Source organism: Pseudopodoces humilis, chromosome 1 (assembly GCF_049639895.1).
Source record: "Pseudopodoces humilis isolate 2021_Gansu_Grassland_sample_001 chromosome 1, ASM4963989v1, whole genome shotgun sequence".
In the NCBI taxonomy this organism is placed as follows: Eukaryota; Metazoa; Chordata; class Aves; order Passeriformes; family Paridae; genus Pseudopodoces; species Pseudopodoces humilis.
Window position 1 is genome coordinate 40,813,992 of NC_142200.1, and position 24,985 is coordinate 40,838,976.

At 39.7% G+C, this 24,985-nt stretch overlaps 1 long non-coding RNA gene across 1 annotated transcript in view; it reads right to left on the reverse strand.

Moving 5' to 3' along the window:
* LOC148185066 (uncharacterized) overlaps positions 1 to 24,985 on the reverse strand; it is a 58,633-nt gene that overhangs the window by 5,724 nt on the left and 27,924 nt on the right. Inside the window, exon 2 of the long non-coding RNA XR_015773130.1 lies at positions 7,741 to 7,848. This is a non-coding gene — a long non-coding RNA (uncharacterized LOC148185066). The remainder of the gene's footprint in view (positions 1 to 7,740; positions 7,849 to 24,985) is intronic.

Below are 24,985 nucleotides of genomic sequence, written 5' to 3' on the forward strand. Positions count from 1 at the left end.
AAGTCAAACTGTTCAGGAGCAGGACTCTCTCCTCCCTTGAACCAGAGCCACTCTTGTAAATGACTTGTCCTGTAGCCTTATTCCCATGCTCTTTTAATCTCTGGTAGTGGTGCCTAACATGTGCCAGGAGCTATCCTGCTCTGATCCAGTGCAGCTGGAAAAAAGAGCACGCCAGTATTTCAGTGAAGTATCCAAAAACAATCCTTCTCTCCAGGAGATTTTGCTGATGTAACTGTGCAGCACACTCCAGCAGCATATACACAACTCATAATGACTAAGTGTCCAGCAGTGCTTCTCCTGGTTGCCCAAGCACATGACCAACTTGCAAGCTAATATCACACCACTAGACTTTAACTTTTGTCAGTATAGAAGTGTTGAAGGAGAAAAGGCAAAAGAGAGAGAAGAAAGCATAAAAACATCAGTGCTACAGTCTTGGGAAAAGTTCCTGACACAGACCTGATCTGAGTCTAAGGACAGTACATCTTACACACCTTGCTCCCAGGATTTGGCCTAAAGTATAGCCCAGACATTAATGCTTAAGAGGTAGGATTTTGACATGGCTTGTGATGAGAATTAGGGTCAGAAAATGTTCATTTAATGGGAGATATAAAGCTGGAAACATATCGTCTCATGTTGATACTACAGCAAATATACAATAGTTAATCCTTGCTTTCATTTTATTTATTCCTTGCCTGGTTTTAGTGAGGATGAATAATGTCCATGTCTTGTAACACCTCAGTAATAGTTCAGCAGGATTGCTGTGACCCTTCCTGGTTGGACCAGTACTGATTAGCTGCAGATTTCAAAGTATGATCAGGTGACAAGCCAGGCTTGCAGAGTCTGAACTGTTGCAGTTGCTGTTGAGGAATGTAAAATGACAATTTCTGCTGCTCTTTAAAGGGAAAACTTCTAAGTTGGTAGAAACATAGAGTCGAAATGAAATGCATTTCTTTAGTTACTCCTGATTTAGATTTTGCATGTCACTACATATGCATGGACTATGCTGAGCTAGGAATGCTGCATTCAGCTGGGAGATAATATTTGAACCACCCAGTAACTCATGCCAAAGACAAATCTTTCAAGGTAATCTAAAATGTAGACTTCTTAACTGATGTGAATGGCAGCCTTCCTGTTTTAAATTACAAGTTGTGAAAAGAAAGTTACATTGTCAATCAGACAGCAAATGGTGCTGCACTGGCCTTTCTAGAAAAACAAGTGATGGGTAATAAATTACTTTATGGTAGGATTGAATTAAGAACAAAAAATCCTTATCAGTGCAATATGTTTTCTGGTCCACCTAGACTCATCTGTTTTAATCTGTTCCAGCTATGTTACATTTCCCGTTTTTTTTTTTTAATTTAAACAAGCCCTTTTAAGCATATATGTGTATGCATACAAATGATAATTTATTTTTTGAGCAGTATTATTAACATGAGGCACATTCCCATTCTCTCTATTCAAAATCTTACATTTTATTTAAAAAAAAAAACCTACGAAGTGTCTCTTGTTCCTATAGCTACCCAGAAAAAAGCAGACTTGACAGCAATCAAGTGTAACCAGTAGACTTGTAGTCACCTTCAAGCAGCTGAAAAACAGATTGCAATGGCAGACAATTCTCAAAGAGAAGTATTGACATGCTTAATTCAGAAAGGCTTCCATAGGGACAGTCCCCAAGGACATGACAAATATTACCAGAGGAACCTGTTGTCTGGCTGACCAAAGCATGGAATGAAAGCATAGGAGAACACCATAGTGAAGATCTTCACCATTTAATGTGACCTTTTACCTTAGTGTTGCAGGCAACAGCCTACAAGATTACATTTTAAAAACAGAAAACTTTCACTGTGAGTAGCATCTTCTTGGAAGATTTCTGAGATTCTCAACACTGAAAAAAATAATGTTGTTTCCACCTTTCCTTTCCATTCTGTTCTTGCTTCTGAGCCACATAAAATGCATGGCTCAATGAACCATCCTGTGGACTGACTTCCAGAGCCAATATGCTGGCACACTGTTCCCATACTAGTCAGGAAATCTTCCTTATGTTTATGGAATACAGTCAGGTTTTATTGTCTACTCAAACTTTTCCCTGACTCTTTAATGGCAGCACATGACTACAATGCCCCTGTGTAGGTTTACCACGCACCTGCATCATCCTTTCTCTAGCTGAAATTAAGTTGGGACACAGCTGAGGTTTTGGGGTTGGATTTCTCCTATATGTTCAGCAAGCCTCAGCAGAGCAAAATAAAGAGCCAGGTATCTTCCTGTGCACATTAATACATCATGTGTGCTCAGGAAATCTGATGCATTCAGGAAACACTGGTCTTACCAGGTGTGAGCAATACAGCTGCGCAGAGCACTCACAGCATCACATCAGACCTATTCCAAATTTGCACTGAAGCCAGAATTCACATGAAACTATGAAGTTTTACATTTTCTAAACACTCAGAAACCTTCTGGAAAATCAAGACCAATATAAAACTCCTACACAGATGCTCTGAAAAAGAGGAATCTAAGCCATACAGCTCTGCAGTCCACCTTTTAACAGAGATAAGGATGAGAGATAAGACTCCTCTTACACATGCAAAGGATAATCATCACAAATCCAACCCTCCTTCATCCACACCTCAGCCCAGGAGCTGTGAATTATAACCTCTCACCCCATACAGCACACATCCAGCATCCAGCTGCCAAGTGCAGAGCTAGTTTTATGCTGGAGTTTTCAAAGCACCAGGTTCCAGTGAATAGACACAGTCTTCTCTTTTCTGGCTCCCCACTAAGTAGTGGCTGCAGAACATGCCAGACAAATGCTGGAAAGGTCAGGGGGTAATGGCTAACAGGAAAGCCGATTCTCAAGGCTCTATCCACAGGACAGGGTGGGTGCATTTCCCTGTGTACCCCACAGACCCAGTCTCTAGGTCCACATCTGGCCACATTCGCACTGTGCATCAGGGCAAAACATTGGTGGGCAAAGTCACTTTCCTACAGAGGAAATCTTGATCAAATAAACAAGGTGTGTTTCAGTAGATTTCCTCTCCTACAGTAGGGGACAACAAACACTGTAATGTGGGAATTTGCTCCTGAGTCTAGTTGGAGCCATTGTATCCCAAATTTTATTAATATTGTATCTACTTTCTATAGACCAAAGGTCAAAAATGTTTCTGTCAAGAAAGCGTTTTCCAAAGGCAGTGTGGAAATGGTGTGTTTTGCAGCATGTTGGATGTGTTTCAAAGAAAGGACAGTAGTAGATCTGCATGTGGCTTGTCCTTCAGGCTTCTTCATTCCACAGGTAGCTGTCATTCTGCAAATTTTATGTGGAAAACTCACAGGAGAACAGACCTGAAGAGAGTTGCAGGCAGTGGCTTAACAGCAAAAACTTTCCACCCTTCTACTGCTACTTTTAAAAGGGTTTCAGAAGCTTTCAGGAAGAAAACCACACTTAAATGCTGGTCCACCTAAAATCTAGCCTTGTGCATCCTGACTTGTATAGCATATTTGGGAGGTGCCATCAATGCTCTAAATTAAAATTTAAACTCTCCTATCAGTCATAAAGTGGGCTTGAATCTCTCTCCCTGGACTGTGCCTGGATTGATGCACATAAGTCAGAGCCCAACCTCCTTTTTTTTTTCCTTTTGGCACCTGGATACTTTGCAGAAGTTGCTGGATGACTTGAAGGAGAAAAACTGATTCAAATTCTACCAGAAGTTCCCAGGACTAACCAGATACAAATGCTCACAGCAGGCCATGAATCAGTGCAAGAGGATGACTTCTTTCTGACATGTGAATATTGTCTTACACCTCCTGACTTTTTATTGCAGGCAGCTGCAAAGATATAACTTGAATGCAACACTGGCACTGGAACAGTTGTGCCAGGTTGCTCAGAGAGACAGTGGAGTGTTCATCCTTGGAGATATTACAAACCCAACCAGACAGCATCCTGGGAAACCTTCTCTAGCTGGCCATGCTTGAACAGGGGGCTTCAAAGAAACAATGTCCAGATATGCCTTCCAACACCAGGAATTCTTCAATTCTATGGTTAAAAAATTAGGTAATAAAAAAGGAAGTTGGGGGGGAATTATTCTTTCATGTGAACAAAAAAGCCCTAGAGAAAAATTAAATTCCTTTGGATCAGATTTATGAAATGTATTTATTGTTCCAGCCACAGAACTTCAAATTCAGTTATGGTCTTAATTCAAGTTACTGAACCCTTCTAAATTCTAGCCTTGTTTTCACTCTATTGAGGTAAAACAGAATTGATGGATGTGTGTGGCAGCAGTGTGACTGGATGTGAAATCATGTGCTTTCCCCTCACATGAAGAGGCATTTCAGCAATGACTAATCATGTATTTTCTCCTTTGCCAGCTATTCACAGAGGTTTTAATTTGCAAGGCAAGATTTCTTATTCTTTTTATTGTCATAGTGGTGAAGTCCCTAATAAGTGACATTTACTGAGGGGACTAGGTGCAGATTTGTCTGAGATGTGTAGGAGATGTGCCAATTCCATATGTTATCAACCTGACTTCAAGATGTCTCAGAAATAAGTCTTCCAAGTGAAATTTATTGAAGTCCTGAATTGTTTTCCCCTGAAGCATTAAGTTCAGTAGATCTTTATCAATCTATACCTGTACGTACATGAAAATCCATACACAAGGACACATGTTTACAACAGATTGCTGAGACTCTCCACGTCTGAGGTTGTTTCTGCATATTCATGAATATACCTAAGGGCTGAAATATCTTTTCTGTGTGACAGATTTTGCCCTAATAATTTGTACAGTATATCACTAAAAAAAAAAAAAAAACAACAAAACTTTTGTACAGACATTCATGGTTCCCTGAAATGTTCTTGGTGTATTTAATTATTTAATTGCTATTTTATTTTGGTGAAGTAAATGATAAAATCTTACACAACCTTTCAGCAGAAGTGTATGACAAGGTTGGAAATCCCACAAACCACTACATTTTTTTCTTTCTATTACTCACTGACATGTTTCTTATCATCCCATCCTGCAGGTCCCAGAAAAATCATAATATTAGACAAAATTACCAAATAAGCATCGGGAATATAGAGTAAGCTGGATGTTGAAATACAGGTTCCTATAATTAAAAATATATTCTCATGTCTTATTTATTTTTTATTGTGATCTATTTATGGTAAAAGCCTTTAAAAGAGATTAAGTTTCTTATCCTGATTTGGGGAAATTAGGCAAATTCACCACTCATCTTTTCTTTTAATTTGGTACACAATCTATTTAAGCCTGTTTCAGCAGAGTAGGAAGACATCCCTCTTCATTCTTTTATTGATTTACAAATTTGCTGCATGTATCAGTTATTCCTTCAGGTCTTTTGTCTCATAAAGAGAGCTTCCTCAACCAAAGTTGAAAATATTGGCCATCAAAATGAACTTGAGTATTTACAATTAATTATGCCTTATTTTTCCCAGGGAATCCAAAGCACAACAAGCTCTATACCATCACTGACAATCATCTCTAAAACATGATATTCTAACTATACACACTTAATAAAACAGTGTATCCAATTAAACCAAAGAAATGATACTGTTCTTAGCAATATCTCTTGTTCCACTACTGTAAAGACTGAAAAGTATATATTCCTATTTGGTATTTTATTAATAGCAGTGGAAAGAGAAACTAAATACTTCCTCTAGTTTCCCTCCTCCCAGAGCTCTTTCTTCAGGCTAATTTACTCTTTGTCTAGCATCTTCCCTGGTTTGGAATCCAAGGTTGTAAAATAGGCAGGAGCAAAATCTGGAAGATGAAGTAGTGTTTCAGGTGCAGCTGAGAGAAGAACTACCTCTGAACTGTACAGACTCATTGCCTGAGTGTGTCGTGCAGGGGTTAATTGACAGCTCTTTAGGAGGAGGAGTGAATGTGTAGTTCAAGCAGTTAAACACAGCTGGAAAAGACTGGTTCTGATCTTTCTCATAGGTTCTGTTTCACGTTCTGAACTTTCAACTAAAAAGATTCCCAGGCTGTTAAAGAGATCATTATTAAGATGTTAAAGTTATTCTCTTCATTTTTGTAATGAATTCTCACATGCCCTTTGTTCATTAGAACTCTGTGACAATGACTGAACACTCACAGTGACCAGAGCTTAGAAAGCAGCTCAAGCAAGTATGTGCTTAACTTTCTGCCACTGTTCAGTTCACTGCAGTTTAAAATGTACCTGATTTACAAGAGTTTGAGTTGAGGTTCGCTTCACTTTTGATGCCCAAATACATGACTTTCTACAGCCACAGTGTGAGCACTTGCCATTGTGACTTTTCCAGTGTCTGTGTCATATAAAGTGTTGCTAGAGGAATGAAGAGGATTAAAAATACTTCCTGCTTTGGATTCCTCCTTTCATTGGGAAATCTCTTCCAAAAAAGAGCAATGCACCAGTGTTTTACAGATCAAAATGCATTTTGATCTGTAAAAGTTAGTTGCAGGATTTGTCATGATCAAAGTTTTCTCATAACCTCCTATTGCTGAAGTAGGAAAAATTACTCCTAATAATAAAATTATTAAAAAATAAGATCCTGATTATATACATTTTGTCTCATTCCACTACATCCCGATTTTTTGTGCAAATTCAAATAGCCTGACATTTATATTAAGCTTAAAATATCATCGATCCAGTTCTGCAGAGCAAGACATCAGAGTCCCACTGATCATTTCTGTCTCATAAGAGCAGGCTCTGGATAAATTAGCACCACTGTTAATCATAAGAATATATCTATGTCTTGGTTCTAAGATTCTTGAGATGTTTTCCAGAAACTGCAAACTGGCATGATGTTAGCAAAAAAAAACATTAAAGCATGGATCTTAACTCTCCAGTGAATCCTTGAGAAACTGAATAGCTCTCACAGCATAATATTTCTGACAGGAAATACACACTTGAGATGTTTTAAGCCTGAAATGTCACATACACAACTGAGCTTAAGCCTGAGAAGCCTCCCCTGTTTCTGAGATCATAACAGTAGTATTATCATTAAGAGGATAAAATGCCACTTCCTTGCTTCCCATACCCCAATCCAAATGAAATGTGAGTCACTTAATGAATTTCATCTAAGCCTAATGGAACAATTTCAGCCTGTCCTGGACAACTCTCCTGCCCAATTCCCTTACACACATTATTTCTGCTCTCTTGGTTTTCATATCCGCCTCTGCCCAATCACTTGTGGCAGGTTCTACTGGTAAAGCAAATGCTTTGCTGCTGTTTTTCCCCTTAGAATTACAGATCACTGAAGAAGTAGCTTGAAACATTTCCACTGGAGAAAAATGTGATGAAATTGTGAAAGGTTCAGCAGCCTTGAAACACTAGTAGACTATTGGCATGAGGATTATTCCCAGACATGATCTTTCCTTTGGAGCCTGGTGTCAAAGTTTGCAATATTTGTTCACTTCATGCCTCCTCAGCATAGCCTGTCTCTCTGGCTGATTTTCTTCCTTTCTTTATCTGAAGCTGGCATTTTTTCCACTCTCAATAATTAAGCTGTCTCGATGCTAGACACATGCCTATTTTATCACATGTATGTCTCGTACACAGTTGAAAAAGGAGAACTCCAAGGGAGAAGGCGGCTGGCGTCTCTGCTGTTGAAACGGTTTCAATCTGGCCTGAATACTTTGCCTGCAGTGCTGCAACCCACAAGGGGGTCTTAACCTCTGAAACCTGCTGACTCAAGAGTAATTGGCCAGCATGATGCCACTGTGACCATCAAGTGGAACAAATAAAATTACCCACCATTTCAGTGCCATGATTGTCCTCTCCCACTGCGTGATTCCATGAGTCCCCCCGAGGACTGACCTGCTTATAATAAACAAATTGTTTTCTGGGCTCCTTTTCCATTGCCTGTAGGGGAGAAACAAGAAGACAGAGCCAAGCTGTGTTAACTATATTTAATGGTCTTTTTTTCTTTTCCTTAAATTGCATCAGATGGTCAAGATGACTAGATACAGTATGATCTTTTAAAATCATATCCTCAAGAAGCAAACAATTAGAGAGCAGCATCTCAACAAGGAAAGTCAAGTTTACACAGCGATAGAAAGTTGTAAATTTAAAGAATTCAAGAGGATTACACATATCGAAGTTGGATGACTTAATTCCTCTTCCTGAGAACTACGGCTTAAAAGCAGGGATTCTCTTGCTCTATACACAATTTTGTAATTTGTTTGCATGAGAGCAAGCTGTTTACACTATGCTACATAAAGGTTGTTGCCAAAAGTTACTATCTCCTGTAACAGTCTAAAACCAGAAAATCTCTCATGATGGCAGTGGGTTTAATCAGATACACACCAGCGTAACAGAGAAATAAATTTGGTTTTACACCCCTGTCTAAAAGAACCTCACTAAAGATCAGAGGGGGAAAGCTAGGGGGAGGGCAGGAGTGTGGCGAAGGAGGTAGTTCTTGTTCTCTTGGTTTTCTTTCTTTATGACTGCCTAACAGCATCTCCAATATCTGGATTCATGTGGAGGAGATAATATGGCCTGGTAAACACATCAGCAGGACAAGTAGTGTGAAACTTTATTTTAGTGTTTTCAGTAACTGCCTGAGCTGATAATGGCCCTAATGTGGCCACAATTGACTGCAGAAGTGCAGATTTAGTCCCAGTCCCATAAAGTTTTGTACTAACACTGTGTGAAATTGAAGTTATTTTGAGTTTTCAGCCTTCCATTGAACAAGAGCAAAACTTGGAGCATGAAGATATATGTGAACTGCTTCTTTAGGCAAGCAGGTAGAGGAGCCCAATGACTTTTGCAGAATCAAATCAGGATACAGAATAAACTGAGGAGACTGAGAAGTACAGTGAGCTACTCTGCCGTGACTAACAATAACCATCTTAAAAAACTGTTGATGTATTTCTGAAAACACAGTTTGCTGTTTGTTGCCAGCAATTTAATTTAGACCCAATTTACTTAAATTACATGCCTAAATGTAGGCAGACTATTAAGCACATTGTTAAAACAAGGTCTTGAAAAACCAAGAAAAAACTAATACTTTGTCTTCCCTGCAGTGTTTTTAATTGAAATTTGTGATCACTTTATATCACTGCTAAATCCACTTCACTTAGTGTGTTGATGTATTTTGAGGGGTATTTTACACACAGTTTTGGTTTTCTTTCTGAGTTTTGAAACCAATGCAGTAAGAGTATTTTAAAAAACAGCAAGAGTGCTTCTCTAGTTCTTTCCATCCAAAATAATCTCCAAGTCTGAACAGACCATTTAATCTGGAACAGTTCTTGTAAATTGGAAGGAGTCTGACCCCTGTTTCAAATTTAGCACACATCCTCCTGTTCATTTTATTTCCCAACAGATAAGGAGTAGATCAAGTCTGCAATGCTTCTATCATACAGAAGTCTTCTTATCTACTTACAGTTTCTTTCTCCCTAGCTCTCCTTTTACTGCTGAAAAATTTTGTATGTCAAGCAAAGGAGAGAATAAAACCAGAGAAACTTGTATTTGGGACCCTAAAACTGCCAAGATAGGAAGGACATATCGGTTGCACTTTTCACCAATCTGCTTCTCTCATTTAAATTCTGTTACATTACTTCTCCTGGCTGTTTCAAATCCTACTTTCAAGTAGTTTATAGTCACAGTTACAAAGCACATTTGTCTACATCTCTGCTGTAAGGGAATAGCAAGCATTGACTGGTGGATCTACTTGTCTTATACATGAAGCATCACTCTCAGTCAGACTGTATAACCGATAGATAAAACATGTGAGAAAATAATTCCTTTCTATAAATAAACCCATGGAAAAATAGTCCTCATCACTGTGAAGTATTTGGTTCACACTGGAGAGCTCTTTAGGATTGGAGGAATGCATCACCTCATGGAAAGGATTTGAGACCTCAGGGCTAATATGCACCTGAGTATCACAATCAAAATTCTTCAGTGCCCAGACATGTGTAACTTATCATGTTATGGTGCAATCATATGCTTAAGCCCCCATATGTGAAAAATTTTCCAAGTATTTTCATAGCCAGTAGGCAGCTCATGCATTTGCCATATCACACACACAAAATGGAGATCATATGGTACCCACAGAGGTCTTTTGTCATTCACAGAGCTTTTTGGCTCCCTACTCCAGAGGTTTTGGAGGGCTGTCATCTGTCTCAAAAGCCACACAACGTTCTGCTGGCATAGCATACAAACATATTGAATACTAATGTACTAATACCTCCTCCCTATGTAGAACTATGTGAAATTAGAAGCTGAGCATGAAATCAGGGCAATGAAGATTAATTTCCTTTGCTCAGAGGTCTTTAATGGTGGTATTGTTTGTGGAATGGTATCTAGCCAAGTATCCTTGAACAGGGAGCATTTTTCCTTTTACTTCCTATCATTTTCTCTTGAAGTTGATTGTATTAGCTCAGTCTATCAATGATCTTTGCTGATACCCAGACCATTTGGGCAGACTTAGGCGAGCTTCCCAGCAAGAAGCTGCTTGAACACCAGCAGAAGAAGGATGCTGGCTCCTGACACACTAAGCTCCCTGAGCAGGCTGCCAGGAACAGCCAGCTTGGGCAGAGACAGGTATGTGGAAATCTAGAATAGAAGACATTTGCACAGTTAGTTTTAATGCCTTAGGAGCTATGGAAGGCCATAGAGTTTACTGGGAAAGAGAGAAAACAGACACAAACATGAAGAACAATCTCTGGCAGATAGCTCTGCTTGTCTGCGAAATGTAATCCCCAAATACTCTGGCAAGAAGATAGATCATTATACCATAATGACATTCGATGCAGGTCCCGGTTTTTCAAAGAAACTAAGTTTAAAAATAGACTTCGGAAACCTTAAGGCCTGGAACCTTGTGCAGACATTAAGACTTGTCTGCAGCTCCTCACCTTACTCCTACATTTTTCCATCTGCAAACAACTGCTGCAAACCACCGCATAAGACAAACCTGCACTTTATAGTTCTCAGTGAAGCAATATGTCACCTCTATTTATACTACTGTGATCTTATGAAAGAGGGAAATCCTGTCAGTAGTAATCTCAGATTCCTTCAGCTATCATAAATTAAAACTGCCCACTTCTGTCTTGCAACATGAAATTTTTCCTGTAGTGCACATAATTGTGCCTATTTGTACATGCTTTTTAAAGTCTTTGTTGTATTTTTCAGTAAAATCCTAATGGCAGCTTGCCATAGTAATTCTCTAAATGTTAGTTAGCATCTACTGAGACATAAACTCACAAAAAACCTTGACTAACTCTTCCTGATCAACATATCCTTGATGTAATTATTGGCTTAAATCATAGGAAGTGTAGCTTTGTGTCTGTAGTAGTCAAATGGCATCTGGAAGTTCTGAGAATCTTTTTTGTGGCCTTGCCACAAGAGTCTCTGTGAATTTGGGAAATGTAAATGTAAACTTTCTGAGCCTATGTACCCCCTTCTGTGAGGCAATTACATACACTCTACCCATAGTTTTTAAAGAGGAACATTCAGCTGCAGTCACAAAGATGAGCAGAGTTTATTGCAGTTCCAGGTAGGGCATATTAGGAGCCCGCAGTTAATATTGTACAGCAAGGACAAGATTCTAATGATATTTTACCTTGCAAAATAGGACAAAATATTTTGTTTTTCAGCATTTTCTGTATCTCATACTGAACTCCTGATGTCTTTGTTAAGATCAGTGGTGTTACGTTTTTGTAAGACAGCCAAAGCAGTAGTAATAACAAATACATTAATTCTGCCTTATTTGACTAGTCCAGATTCTCAGAGATTTTCTTTTTGTTTTTCAAACACTGTTAAGTCACCTTTATATAAAATAGAACAGGTTTATACTTTCTATGAGGATACCATGAATCAGATTCTAGGACTGATGTTGCGTAATTATAGGGATTTCTTGTACAGATTTTGTGGTGTCAAAACATGATGTGGTTTCAGAAACTGCAGGCAAACAAAAGGCCTTTCTGTATTTTGTTCCACTCTGAATGGTCGTTATAACTCTGCAGCAAACTTAGGGCCAACAGAAAAAGGCTAAGAGTCACGATGATTAATGTGATGAGAAAATGAAGAGGTCAGCTAAAGGCATTGCCATCATCCATAGTCTGTCACAACAGGTGATTTGTGGCATTAAATCCATAGCAGAGGAAAGAAAAATATAAACACTGAAAATTCTCTGCCAGTACAACCTCTGGAAAGAGAGCAGTGGATTTTGATGCCAAAATGGCACGTGGGTTTGATGCTGTGTGAGGACCAAAAGCCATGCAAACACCTGGCATCTGCTATTAGTGCATCCATTCACCTGTCTCTAGCCATGGCCAGTGACTAAATGCTTCAAAGGAATGAAAATAAATAAACACTGTAGAGACCAAGATATACATCAAGGGAGAAAAGGAAATGGGAATTCCTTACTGGCCAGTGTAAATATGGTATAAAACAATCATACAACAAACAGAAATCACACACCCTCTTGGGAACATCAGTAGATCACCCTTTTACAAACTTGCACTTTTAAATCCTGAATTGTCTTTTCTCTAAAGATGAAGAACTCTTCTTTTAGCAACGTTGTAGCCTTTTCTGTTCACTACGTCTTTGAAAGGTCATTCCAGGATATTGCCCCCAAAGTACTTAGGAACCTCTGAAATCCAGTCCCCAAGCCCTGGCTGAAGCATTGGGCAGCAATGCAGATTTACAGCTAGAGTAAAGCCTATAGATAATTCACACTGTTTGTCCAACATGTTAAAAGTAGAAGATGGTGGTAAGTTAAGAGTTTACAGTTCTTCCCACAGCCTCTGTATCCTTTGCAGTGCTCACACCCAGAACTGCTCTGAGTCCATGGCAAAGGTGCTGCCAGGGGAGCACAAAAACCTTGATTAAAGTGGTTACAGCCTTTTGGACCTGGATGGATTTCAAGTCCTATCTTGGATAGGTTCAGAAAATAGTTGAGACATTACTTAGTTCAGCTGCAGTGCACTCTGGGGAGATATGCAGGGGAGAGTGTTTTACATCTCCCACTCTGGGCAGTTGTGAAGTCCCACGAGGTGATAGGCACAAGTGTTATGTCACTGTGATGAAGGTCAGTCTTAGTTCCATCTTCCAGCTATGCAATTTTTCTTGCAGGATCTTCATTCCTTGTATATTTGGGTATTTGTTTGGCTTTTTGGAGTAGATTTTTTTATTCTGGAGGGAGGGAGGTTGGTTGTTTTGTTTTGTTTTGTTTTATTTTTTTAACCAGTGTTTTATCTGTGATTTGTAAATGCTTTAAATGGGACTTGTAAAACTGGTGATACTGTAAGAGAGTTTCATTTATCACAGGGCTTTGGTGATATCAGCATTTTGTGACTAATAACACTTAAGTGAAACATTGATAATACAGCTGCTGTGATTGCAAACCTGAGATAATAAAAGTGCTATCATTTTAAAATTTAATATTGCAGAAATAGTGGTAGAATTGAGAGGCAGTTAAAGGGACAGTCTCATCACACTTTAATCACAAGGATATTCTTGAAGTATTTTTATAGAGTTATAGAATCATAGAATCATAGACTGGTTTGTGTTGGAAGGGGTCTTCAAGATCAACTATTTTGAGCCCTCCTGTCACTGGCAGGGACATCTCCCACTAAACCAGGTTGCTCAAAGCTCCATCCAACTTGTCCTTGAACATTGCCAGAAATGGGGTGTCCACAACTTCTCTGGACAACCTGTCACAGAGCCTCACCACCCTCACAACAAAGAATTTCTTCTGTGCATCTAATCTAAATTTCCCTTCTTTCACTTTAAACACTACCCCTCCTCCTGTCACTACAGTTTGAATTACTAAAAAAACCAAAGTATTTAATAAAGTAATTATATTGTATAGACTTTGCAAAATATTAAATGGAAAACAAACATTCTGTCTCTATATGCAGGGTGCAATTAAGTATTTTCTTCACCGTGTAATTTTTTAACAAGACCAGGGCAAAACCAGTTTGACTGGAGGCTATATTTTGGGGTTTTGGGGACTCCAAGTCTAGAACTTGCACTATATTATTTCAGAAAACATTAGGTAGGCAACATAAACAAAGATTAAACATGAATTGAACACATTTCTGATCTTCTAGTGAGTGGTGGTGCTTTTCCTTAAGACTACTGTGGAATGGGGAGCTACAAATTAATAATCTCTAATAATGGAGTATGAATCTTCCTGGGCACATACAGAGATGGGCTCAGTTACTGGGATTTTTAAACATCATTTCATACATGAAACAAAGAGATTCTGAGAAAGGAGAGAGGGAGGTGGTGAGAAGTATAACAAGTTAGTCATCTGTGGCACCTGCACATCTTGCTAATTCATCTGTGGTGGTTTGCATGTTTGGGATTGTTCAGAATGGTTAATTTACCACTATGAAATCCCATCTTTTCACCCAGCTGTACAGGGCATCTCTCAAAATTCAAACCCAGTGATGACCTTTTGCCTCATGTATGAGGCCAAACAAACAAAGATTTTAAAGGCCTACTCTGCTTATTTTAAGTGCTATAAAACATGCTTTACAGAATATAAAGTGTCTTTAGTAACAAAATTAAAGGCTTCTTTAGATTTTGATCCATTCCTTCTGGTGCACTTGTTTCCACAGATACACTCTACAAGAAATACAGCCTAATTTCTTTCACATACTCCAGGCAATAAAGGAATAAACCAAAATAAAGCCTGATACTGCAATGCAATGAGAACCTTCTGGGAGTGGATGTGGCATCCACCTCCTTTGTTTCACACAGCTGCATACTTCATATACTGGCAAGATGGATGGAGGCATTGTCACTGGAGGCAATTCACACCTTTTGTCAGGGAAGGCAAAAAGAGACCATTTACATCATTTTCACAAGGATGATTTGGAAAATGCTTTCCCATAAGCTGGAAGGACCTTCAAAGCCTCGCTTTGAAGCACTGATGTTCCTTACTGTGAAGGATATCTTGCAATTCACTAATAGCAATATTCTTAGTTGGTCATTTCCAGACGCTTGACTGTGGTGGAAATCTCAGGGCAGATGTGCATTTGAGATTAATTTATTTCTTTTTGTTGCCTTAGAGGACACAGTGGTAACATATTACCTCACTACAATAAAATAGCACAGATATGGGAAAGTCATCTAGTCCCTCTTACTGACAGTGCAGGCTTGCCCTCTGCAGTGTGCTCCCTAGTGCTTTGTCCAGTCTATTTTTAAATGGCCTAAGTGATGAGAATTTCTGCAGAGGAGAGTTCACAGGCAAGCCTCTTTGCTCTAACAAAGCTTTGAACAGATAAAGAATAATAATAGTGGTTCTATTTATTAAGCTTTCTCTCTTTCACTCAGCAAAGTCCTTGGGGTGCTAAGCAGAAACCACAAAACTATTTCTTGTCCCAACTAAACTCAGCAAAGTTTTGAAGAGATCAGTAAACAGAAAACACTAAAGCAAAAGAGCCCTTTCAGACATGCCACTCAGGAAGAAAGGGGTCTTATAGTAAGGATTGTCGCAGAAAACCTTCTCAGCAGAACCACAAACTCCTGTTCAAGCTCTTTGGCCAAATTCATGGAGGTTTGTCAGTGCTTAGCAGAAGATTCAAGGCTCTTGAGGCTTCGCAGTGTCTCACAAATCTAGACCTGCACTAAAGGAAACCTAAAAAGACCGTATTTCTGAGCAAAGCTATCAAGGAAAAAGAAAAACAATAAAGAGTTTTTATTTTGTTTCCTCATTTGCATTAAATTCATAAAGTCAGTGTTACAATTTTAATTACATTGAAAATCTTCCATTTGTATCTGCTAAATCCTGATCTACTAGTAGCTGCAGTCATTGGCCTCGTAATATTAAATGTGAGGAATGGAACCAAAAGCTTCACTACCATCAAATTCAAACAAATGTCTTCAGGAAAAAGCATTAACCAAAAGCTAAGTCAAGTGCCTGTCTTTTCCATCCGTGTTTATCAATGCTAAAGCCCTACTGGTTGCTACTTGCACCAGAAGACTATTGCAACTTCTGTAGGGGAAAAAAAAGGTTATATTTCTTTTTGACAGAACCATTAAGGAACTCTGTAATGTTTCAATCTGTGGTCACTGCTCTGTTTTGCTTGGCTCACTAAACTCTCAGCCTCAGCTGGCATTTCCTAAATTAACAGCACATTCACTCCCCACATTAAGACAGTCAGACAAATGGTTCAGCCTAAACTAAGCAGTTTGACACTCATGTGCTTCAGCAAAGCTGAACAGCATCTCATGACGCTTACATGATTAGATGATATCATAATCATATGATAAAAAGCCATTAGGCCAGGACCAAAATCTAAAACATAGGTCATTATGTTAGATGTAAAAAAGCATACCCATTTAACAGGAAAAAAAAAAAAGAAACAAAAAAGAGTTCTGACACCAGGGAACATCTGGCTAATATTTACATCTCCTGTTTAATTTGGATGCTTCAGTTTAGTTTTCAAGATGGCAGTGTATAGAAACAAATTAAGCCAATCACTCTGTCTGCAGTTTAGAAAACCAAGATTTGTTTATAGTTTCTCATATTAATACCTCATCCACTTGGCCAAAATGCCTTGTGAAAAATATACCTCAAACACACAATTCCCCTTTAGTAACAAAGCCGTAATTCAGCATAATTCTTTGTTGATGGGATGAAAAAGGGAGTCATGTAAACTTGGGGTATTGAGATGAACAGATAAAGTTGAGCCATAGGAAATGAAAGAGCATTTAGTGCTGTAGGGTTAAACTGAAGTCCAACAAAAAAGTCAACAGAATTAGCATTTTGGGCTCCATCCTACTTTCCTTTAAATCAATGAGATTTTGTCACTGACATCAGTCAGAGTAACACCACAGACAAGTTCAGTGTTAAAAGAGCAAGAGCTGGATACAAGCTGGCTGGATGAGCCCTGTGCCTGGGAATCTGCAAGTTTAATTCTGTGATGAGTTTGATAAAATGCTTATTTCCAAGAGCAGTTAAAAACAAGAAGCAGTTCAGCAATGCATATGTTGAATTTCATAAAATATTATCTCTTAGAGGAAAACTGGCCAAGTGACAATATTCTTATGTCATAGGTAATTAGGTAAGCTTCAGAACATTCAAGTTAATAAAATGAGATTCTGATTTCCAAATACGAGAAAGAATCCAAGGCCCGAAGTCAAAACTTTTTGTTACTAACCCAGGACAGGCACAGAAATTATTTCATCAGGCTTCCCTATTTTTGGATATACAAGGGATCTACCAGGCCAAAATCTATTCAAGATTACTGAGTATTTTTGAAGTTTGGAGGGTATAAGTAATAATGAGTAACCTACAGTATCCAAACCCCAAACCTAGATGAACAGTCCCAGTGGTTTGAGCTGTTTCTAACCTGCTCTTTCTAGAGGCAGAAGAAAAGCCCAAGCAAGCTTGCTGAATGTTTCTCATATCTCTTTAGACTGCCATGACAGAAATGCAGCGTGGACACTCAAAAATCAGTGCTAAACTATCCAGCTTCATTCTAGCAAGCACTTCACCCACAACTGCAAGGAGCTTAGGGCTGAAGGCAAACCCAGCTGTTGCTCAGAGTGCCAGGAACATATCCCAGGTTTGTATTGCCCAGCAAGCCCACGGCCCGAGCTCGCACAACACAAAGCTGAGGGGAACCCTGTGTGTCTGGAGTGTGTCTGTGTGTCTGCTGCTGCCTGGCTCACTGGAGGTGGTGGCAGAGACAGGGCAGGGCTGGCAGAAAAACATCAGAAAAAGCAACGAGAGCAGCAGACTGGTGCAGCAAAGGCGTCAGCACATGGTAGTGAATGTTCTGGAGGATGTAAGGGGTTAGTTCCCCCCAGGGACCACTTCCAAAGGGCATTGTGGTTAAGATGGTATCACATTTGTCTCCCTCCATCTTCTGCTATCCCAGAAGACACTGCTCTTCAAAGTGCTTCCCATGTCCTTCTGGCACACCTCTGTGTATGCAGCACACACATTCAATCTGTGCTATAAAAACACTTCTTGCAACATATCCCTCAGCTATTCCCAATACTTTGAACTGAAAACCAAGACTGACATGGTAATTACGTCTTGGGGTCACAGAGATACCCCACGGCCCAGAGGAAGCCCGAAGTTTCTCTCTGAGTTGCAGGGGTGCTAAGTCCAGCTACTCATACTGGTAATTAAGCATGCCTGGGACTGGCCTCTGGCTCTGAGGCCAACTGGCAAGGAAGAGCAGCCCTGTCCCACTAGAAGAGGAGGGCTGCGCCCAGCTGGCCCACTGGGAATGGTCTCAGGACCATGATGACCTCTGGACTGTCTCTGGCAAATGTCTGACAGTTCTGGTGGGCACTGCTCAGAGACAGGGACCAGCCTCATAATGCAGTAGGGCTGCCAATCCACCTATTTTTAATCCAAACATCTCATTTACTAGTAAAGCTATAGCTCACCAGACCCTCCTGCCCTGAGGACAGCTGACCCTGAGCAGGCTGGGGGCCAGAGGACAATCCATGACCATCTTCTGTTTTTAGAGGGATAAATATGGCCACAAGGGCTATATGCTGTGTGGGTATGGGCATGTGGTGCCCTAAGCCCTGCTTTTCCAAGGAGGCAGAGACATGTGCCTCCCAGCAGTACTGACAGGGAATCTATTTCTTCATTCATAAAAAGTGACAGTTCAGATTTATTTGAACAGGGGGTCACCCGTTCGCCACCTCAGTCACTTTGCTGAGCATGCATCACATTTTACCCTTCTGAAGGTGATGGAATGGCACAGCCAGGTGCAGTAGGAAGTGGGCATAGGAGGTGTTAGGGAGAGAGAACTGCTGTGCCCAGATTAATGGTGATTCTCTGCAGCTCTGCAGGGGAAAAAAAAATTCTCATGTAGCAGTGAGTGTGGGCACTAGAAATATTTCTTGCTCATTGAGCCATGAGACAGAGGTACAAGAGCAGGTAAACATGCTTTCTTGCACTCAGTCAGACCTGAGGTTTCTTATGCATTGATTTATACTTTCTATAGAGCCAGTGCAGGAGAGTAACAGATGAAAAGAATGTGCCTGCTTGTAGTTCTGAGGAGCCATTCCTCCTAACCCAACCATCAAAAGTAACCTTTTTATGAGGTAGAAATATATTTTCCATTTCCTAGAGCAGCTGGTGATGGCAATGCTTTGATGATTTGCTGTTTGATATCTTCCTTTCTTAAGGTATTTAATATGCCTTTGTAAATTTGAGTGGCCAAAAGTTTGTCTTCCATCTAAAGTTTGTTTCACTCTTTTCCTTCATTTTTTTCCTCCTCTGTCTTAGTGGATAACAGAAATGGAGTGATAGAAAAAGGAAGTTCAGGTCTATCCCTTCCAAATTGCTCAGTCTGTGCTTCCAAAAATGCTCAGGGAAAATGAATGGGAACTTGCAGGCAAGATATAAAGCTTTCAGTGTTGCAGAAGTGATGCAGTCATTTAAAAGGCCATCTTAGAAAACAGTGTGTTTCTTCCTTTGACATCCTCTCAAGAATGTCTGCATCAGCCAACTTGCTCAAAGTGGCAAAAGTCATTACAGATAAACACAGCGGATTGTTTATTTTGGAAAGGGACTGGGGCATAACTCCTCTGAAGTAAAGCACAGGGCGGTTCTTTCTTTACCTGCTGCGGGATCCAGCAGAGAGGCAAGGTGCTGCATGCTTTGTGTTCAAATGACTAACAAGACCTTTGTCTAGGCTTGAACTCTCATACCTGTTTTCAGTTCCTGGCATACCTCGGATCCCCCCTACCGCCCGCTGAGCCCAGGCTGGTGCACTCCGATGGTGAGCCTCTGGATACGGAATGCTACTGGGATCCACGGGGAAGACAAAGCCCCTCAGAAAAAAAAGCAGCCTCGGGCCACTCTAATTACAAGTCCCTGCACTGCTTGAAGGTACTCAGCTGACATGCCTGAACTGTGCAAAGACCTTCAAGTGAACTATTATACAAAGCTCAATGTATCACATGGTTGCGAAGCAGCTGCTAAGTCTCACTGTAAATGAGGCACAGAGATGATAAGTCACATACTCTCATATACAATGTGCTTAAGGAAACCCCCACCCTACGGATTTTACTGCCTTAGGCTAGGATGAAACTTGGGAGGTGAAGGGGAGGGAGTGGGATGTGGGAAAGAGTTTTATGTGAAGACATCTTAGTCTACATTAAGGATGTGTTTACTCCTAGTAGCTTTGGCAAGTTAATCATAACACGCATTTAAGTTCTTTCAATAACATCCCCCAAAGTGGACTTTTTCTAAATGTCGCTTCCCTGTTTAAACTGGCATAAAACTGTATATCCAGATAAATCTTCCACAGGAGAAACAGAAAGCGATAGCTGCTGTCATTTGGATTCTCCTTTGCCCCCTTTGCCTGGATACATACAAGCCTGAAATGTATGGGCTCGGTTCAGATCTCAGCACCACAAAGGACATGCATCTGATTGCATGAATATGAAACACAGCAAGAGTGACATAATTAAGAACAAATATACACAAGATGATATAACCCACAGCAACATATACATTGCCTGTGTTCATCTTAAAACTATGGAGTAGTGTAGTGAAGGCTAAATAGTTGCAGATCAGTGTCTTTAACACACCCACAAAGGGGTTTCCCATAAACCAGCAACATCCTGGGACTGTAGTCATTTCTGAAATCCCAGATCAATACAAGTGCAGGGTTGGGAGGGACCTGGCGAAGCCATCCAGCTTGTTGTGCTGAGACTGACTGGTCTGACTGGTGCTGCAGTTGGACTCGGTGTGATGCTGAAATGGGAACTCAAATGCCTCGGAGCTTCTAATTCAGGCTCTCTACACTGTCAGTAGGTGGCTCATCTTTTCAATAATTTCCATCCATTCATGATAAAAGGTAAATATATGCCTACCAAAGTAAAAAATAAATGAACGAACGAACAAACAAAAACCAAAAACATTCTGTGTATCATGAAAATATTGCAAATCAATAATGCAAAATCAAATCTAATTCTCTTTTGAAAATGTCTGGAAAAAAAATCATGAAGCTTATCTAACTGGTATGTGTATGTTTCTGGACAAGCATACCCATACTTGCCTTCCACACATTCTTCAATTAATCTTCAAGCAGCAGTTTTGAAGCAGAATTTTACCCATGTAAAAGATGAGTGTGTAAAAGTTATTTTTCAATCAAAAAGTGATACACATTACCAAATATATATGGTTCCTTAGACTGTGCTACAAAACCCTTTGAAGCAGTGCAAAAAAATTCGTAAACAGAGGATAGTATGAAAGTATAGGAAGGAGCAGGTGATCAGAGGTTACAGGAGCAGACTACGAGAACTAGACAGCCCTAACTACACTTGCAAATCTCACTGCTCTCTGTGGATTTATTAGAGAAGAAAGATCCACAAGACTGAAAGCAAATCTGAGGGCATGAGAATGGCAGCAGGAGATTCACACCCTTGCCACTATGAAGGAAAAGACTTCATGGTTAAAACTGAAGCCAGAGCTTTGTCTCCTTTACAGAAGGTCTCAAACCATACTTGGCTTCCTTAGCACTATTTGATTAATCAACCATTTGCTTAGGTGATTTGTTCCTGCTCTCATTCAAGGCAGATGCATCTCCCTTCAACTTCAAAGAGAGCGTGATGACACCTTCATGAACTGTGTTTCAATCTGGCTAACAGAGGGCTGCACTTAAAACAGTTTCTAACAGAGATTCAACAGAAAGCAGAATTAGGTCCAAACTATGTTAAAAATTCACTTTTAGCAAATAAAAAAAAAAGGTTACAACATCCCAAAGTTGGACAAACAGGTTTAAAACTAATGCAGATGGCCCAATGTGCCTTTTATCCCTTATCACAGACATTTATATTACATGTCAAAATACTGCAGAATACAGTGATAGTCAATGTTGGAACTCTCTGTCTGGGTCATGCAGAGTCATCACCAGCTGAAACAAAGTGTATTTTCTCCTGGAGCAGGTCAGTGTTCTCCTCAATCATCTCACGCTTTTGTTGTGCTTATTTTCAGCACAGAGTTTAATCTTAAAGATGCCATTTAACAAAGAATTTTTCCTGATGCTAGCAACATATGGAAGCAGCTGTTTGCGGCTCTTGTTCATAAAATGAGTTACATCTTCCTTTAAACAAGACAGCTTTTTATTTTGCTGTTAAACCTGCATTTGAATCAGAACAAAATGATAATAAACATGTCTAGAAAAGTATCCAGCTCAAAGCAAGTTACTGTCCATGAACTTTGCCACCCTTTGCTTCTTATTTCCTGGCACAGGACATTTGTCTGATTTGGAGAATAGCTATAACATGCAAAACATGAACTACATTTTGGCACTCATTTCTTAATTATTGCTATTATTGTCATTAAAAAAAAATCTTGTGGTTGAAAATATCTTAAAAAATGTTAGCGTCTGATATGTTACACATTGCCTTAGTACATAAGAGCAAAAATAAAACAGATAATGGTCTGTACAGCATGTTCAAAACATAGACTATATCCGTATCACTAAATAAATCAAGGCCAGGGAATGAACTTGATCACTGAGCTGCCTGTGCCAACTACCACTTTTCAGTAATAATGCCCAGACATGACTGATGGGAGAGCACATATGGTAGGGAGCACTTACCAGCAAGTAATGTGGGTGAGACTACAACAGACAGATTAGAGCCTGTGCTGCCCTCTGACACTACTTGCACAGCCTCTGTGCATTCAAAGATCTCTCCACACCTTTGCACCAAGGCATGCAACATAACCCCACAATTTTCAACCTATGAAACCGTCATTCTTACTGGTAGAGAGCCCTCACCTTACTGAAAATACCTGAAGAAAAACACCTAAATTATACCTTAGATCCACCAAGAAACCGTATGCTCAGAGGAGACACAGCCCCACATGCTGTGTGAGAGGGACAAGAGAACAGTCCCTGTCCATGACAGGTTTATCAGCATAAACACAGCTATAATATCCCTATACTTGAAGACCTTTTGGGCATGACTGCTTGGAGAGAAGGGCATTATGTCAAACAGTATGTGAAAGGAAAATGTGATGAATACCCCTGATGCCAAAACCTTTCATATGTCGTTTGATGAGCTCTAACAGATCCTGCAGTGGAATGTGGTGCTGTCTCTTTACAAAATAAAGTAGTTTTCAGTCCATGTAGAGGGGAGGAATAGCCAGCTAAACTGGCAGTGGAGGACTCTAGGGACATCAAAAAATGAAAAATGTGGATAAAGACGTAGAGAAAGGTGACCCTAAGACACTGACCAAGAAAAAGACAATGAAGGGAGCTGAAATAGGTGAGTCAAATGAGGAGTTTCAAGCAGGGTCAGAAAGATGAGAGTTGAAAGTCCACCTGGACATGAACTTCAGTGAGGTATCATAGGGATGCTTTCAGGATCATGGTGGGCATGTGCAATGATTTAAGTATCATTGAAAAGCCAGGTCTCCAGCAGTGTTGTGTCTAGCATTTTTGCAATACTTTGCAATGCTAATAAATTAGGTAAAAGAACAGCTTTTGTGGAGATTGTAGGTTAAAAAAGACAAAGGCTGAATTGAGGATGTAATATTTTTGAGCTCCTTTGCTCTGGATAAACTGATACTCTGTCCAGCTTACCATCTGTAAATGGCTGATTTCTCATAGACAGGAGACCACTGGCAGACCACTAGGAGGACACAGAAAAGAGGGAGGCCTCATGCTAGCTCAAGTTTGGAAGCCCCTTTTGGTTACTGACTTTTCTGTCAGTGATATACTATATAGGTGCAATATTTCCTTCAGTGATATACTATATAGGTGCAATATTTCCTGCAGGGGGAAATATTGGAATTGGGGGAATGCAGGTTCCATAAACCTCAGGGGGAAAGGAAGTGGTGATACAACATTTAAAGTAGGTAAAACATGAAAGAAGGTAAATAGCAGAGGAGTCTGTCCAGATCAGATGAAAAGTTGATCCAAACATATGTGAAAATAATTTTTAACAAAAATTTTACCCGGTCTTAATTGCACTTTCATGCACAAACATGTAATTAAACATATAAATGGATGGATACCAAATGATGACAGCCAACTCCTAGCTATAAACAAAACTTTTCTTTTCATACCTCTTATTTGTTGTTTATTGAAATGCTTTCCTAACCCCTTTAACTTTTCTCCTTCCAATAGATTAATCAGTTTAAAATTAATTAAATTAAAATTAATTAAAATTAATCAGATTAAATCAGTTAAACCTAGAAATGAGAAACATTCATCTATCAATTCCTTCCCTGCTTTTGACCTACAGCCCCAGCTGGGAAATGCTAGACATGCTCTTGGCTAAGCTTCTTACTGCTGTTCATGGTTAGTTTTACGAGAGATGGACTGAAAATTTGCAGTAACAGAGCTGGGTTCTCTTCGTCCAGGAAGTCCCTTTGAGTTCCATCTGTAGGTATTAACCTGTAACAAATAAGTATCTCCTTTCCCTTAGCTAACCTGTGTTGAAAGCAAATCACAAATAACCACTGGAAGGTGAAAAAACAGCAACAGAAGGGAATTAGACACCTTTTTTTATGCCTCCTGAGCACATCAGAGCTCTGCCACAGGTCTTTGGCACTTGGCTCTGGCAGATCTTCCTCTGGTGGATTCAGATGCTGTCTTTTCTCACCTGTCCTGTTATTTCTTTGCTGGAACTTAGCACTCTCAAAGCAGATTCAGCAGAGGGGCATGTCTGCCTATCAGTCTCTGCAATACACAGTCTAGGTTTACCTTCACTGATATCTCCCTTGCTAATGTGCTGGAAAGGTCAGATGGTGATAATGATGTTCTCATATTTGCTGTTCTGTAGGGAAAATTCCATAGTTACAACTATATCAGAAACAGAAAAATATGTTAATGCTATCTGGGAAACAAATACACCCACTAGGTCACTGGTGGCCTTTGTGTGTAGCAAGACAGTACCATTTTTATCTGAAGTTTTTGTAAAGCTAAGCAAATGGGGCATTTAAAGTTTTATTTCTTATAGCACAGAGTTGATTTTTTTGTGGTTTTTTGTTTTTTTTAAGTAAGTACTTGAAATTCTTTTGAATCACTCTACCCCTTTTCAGAAACTA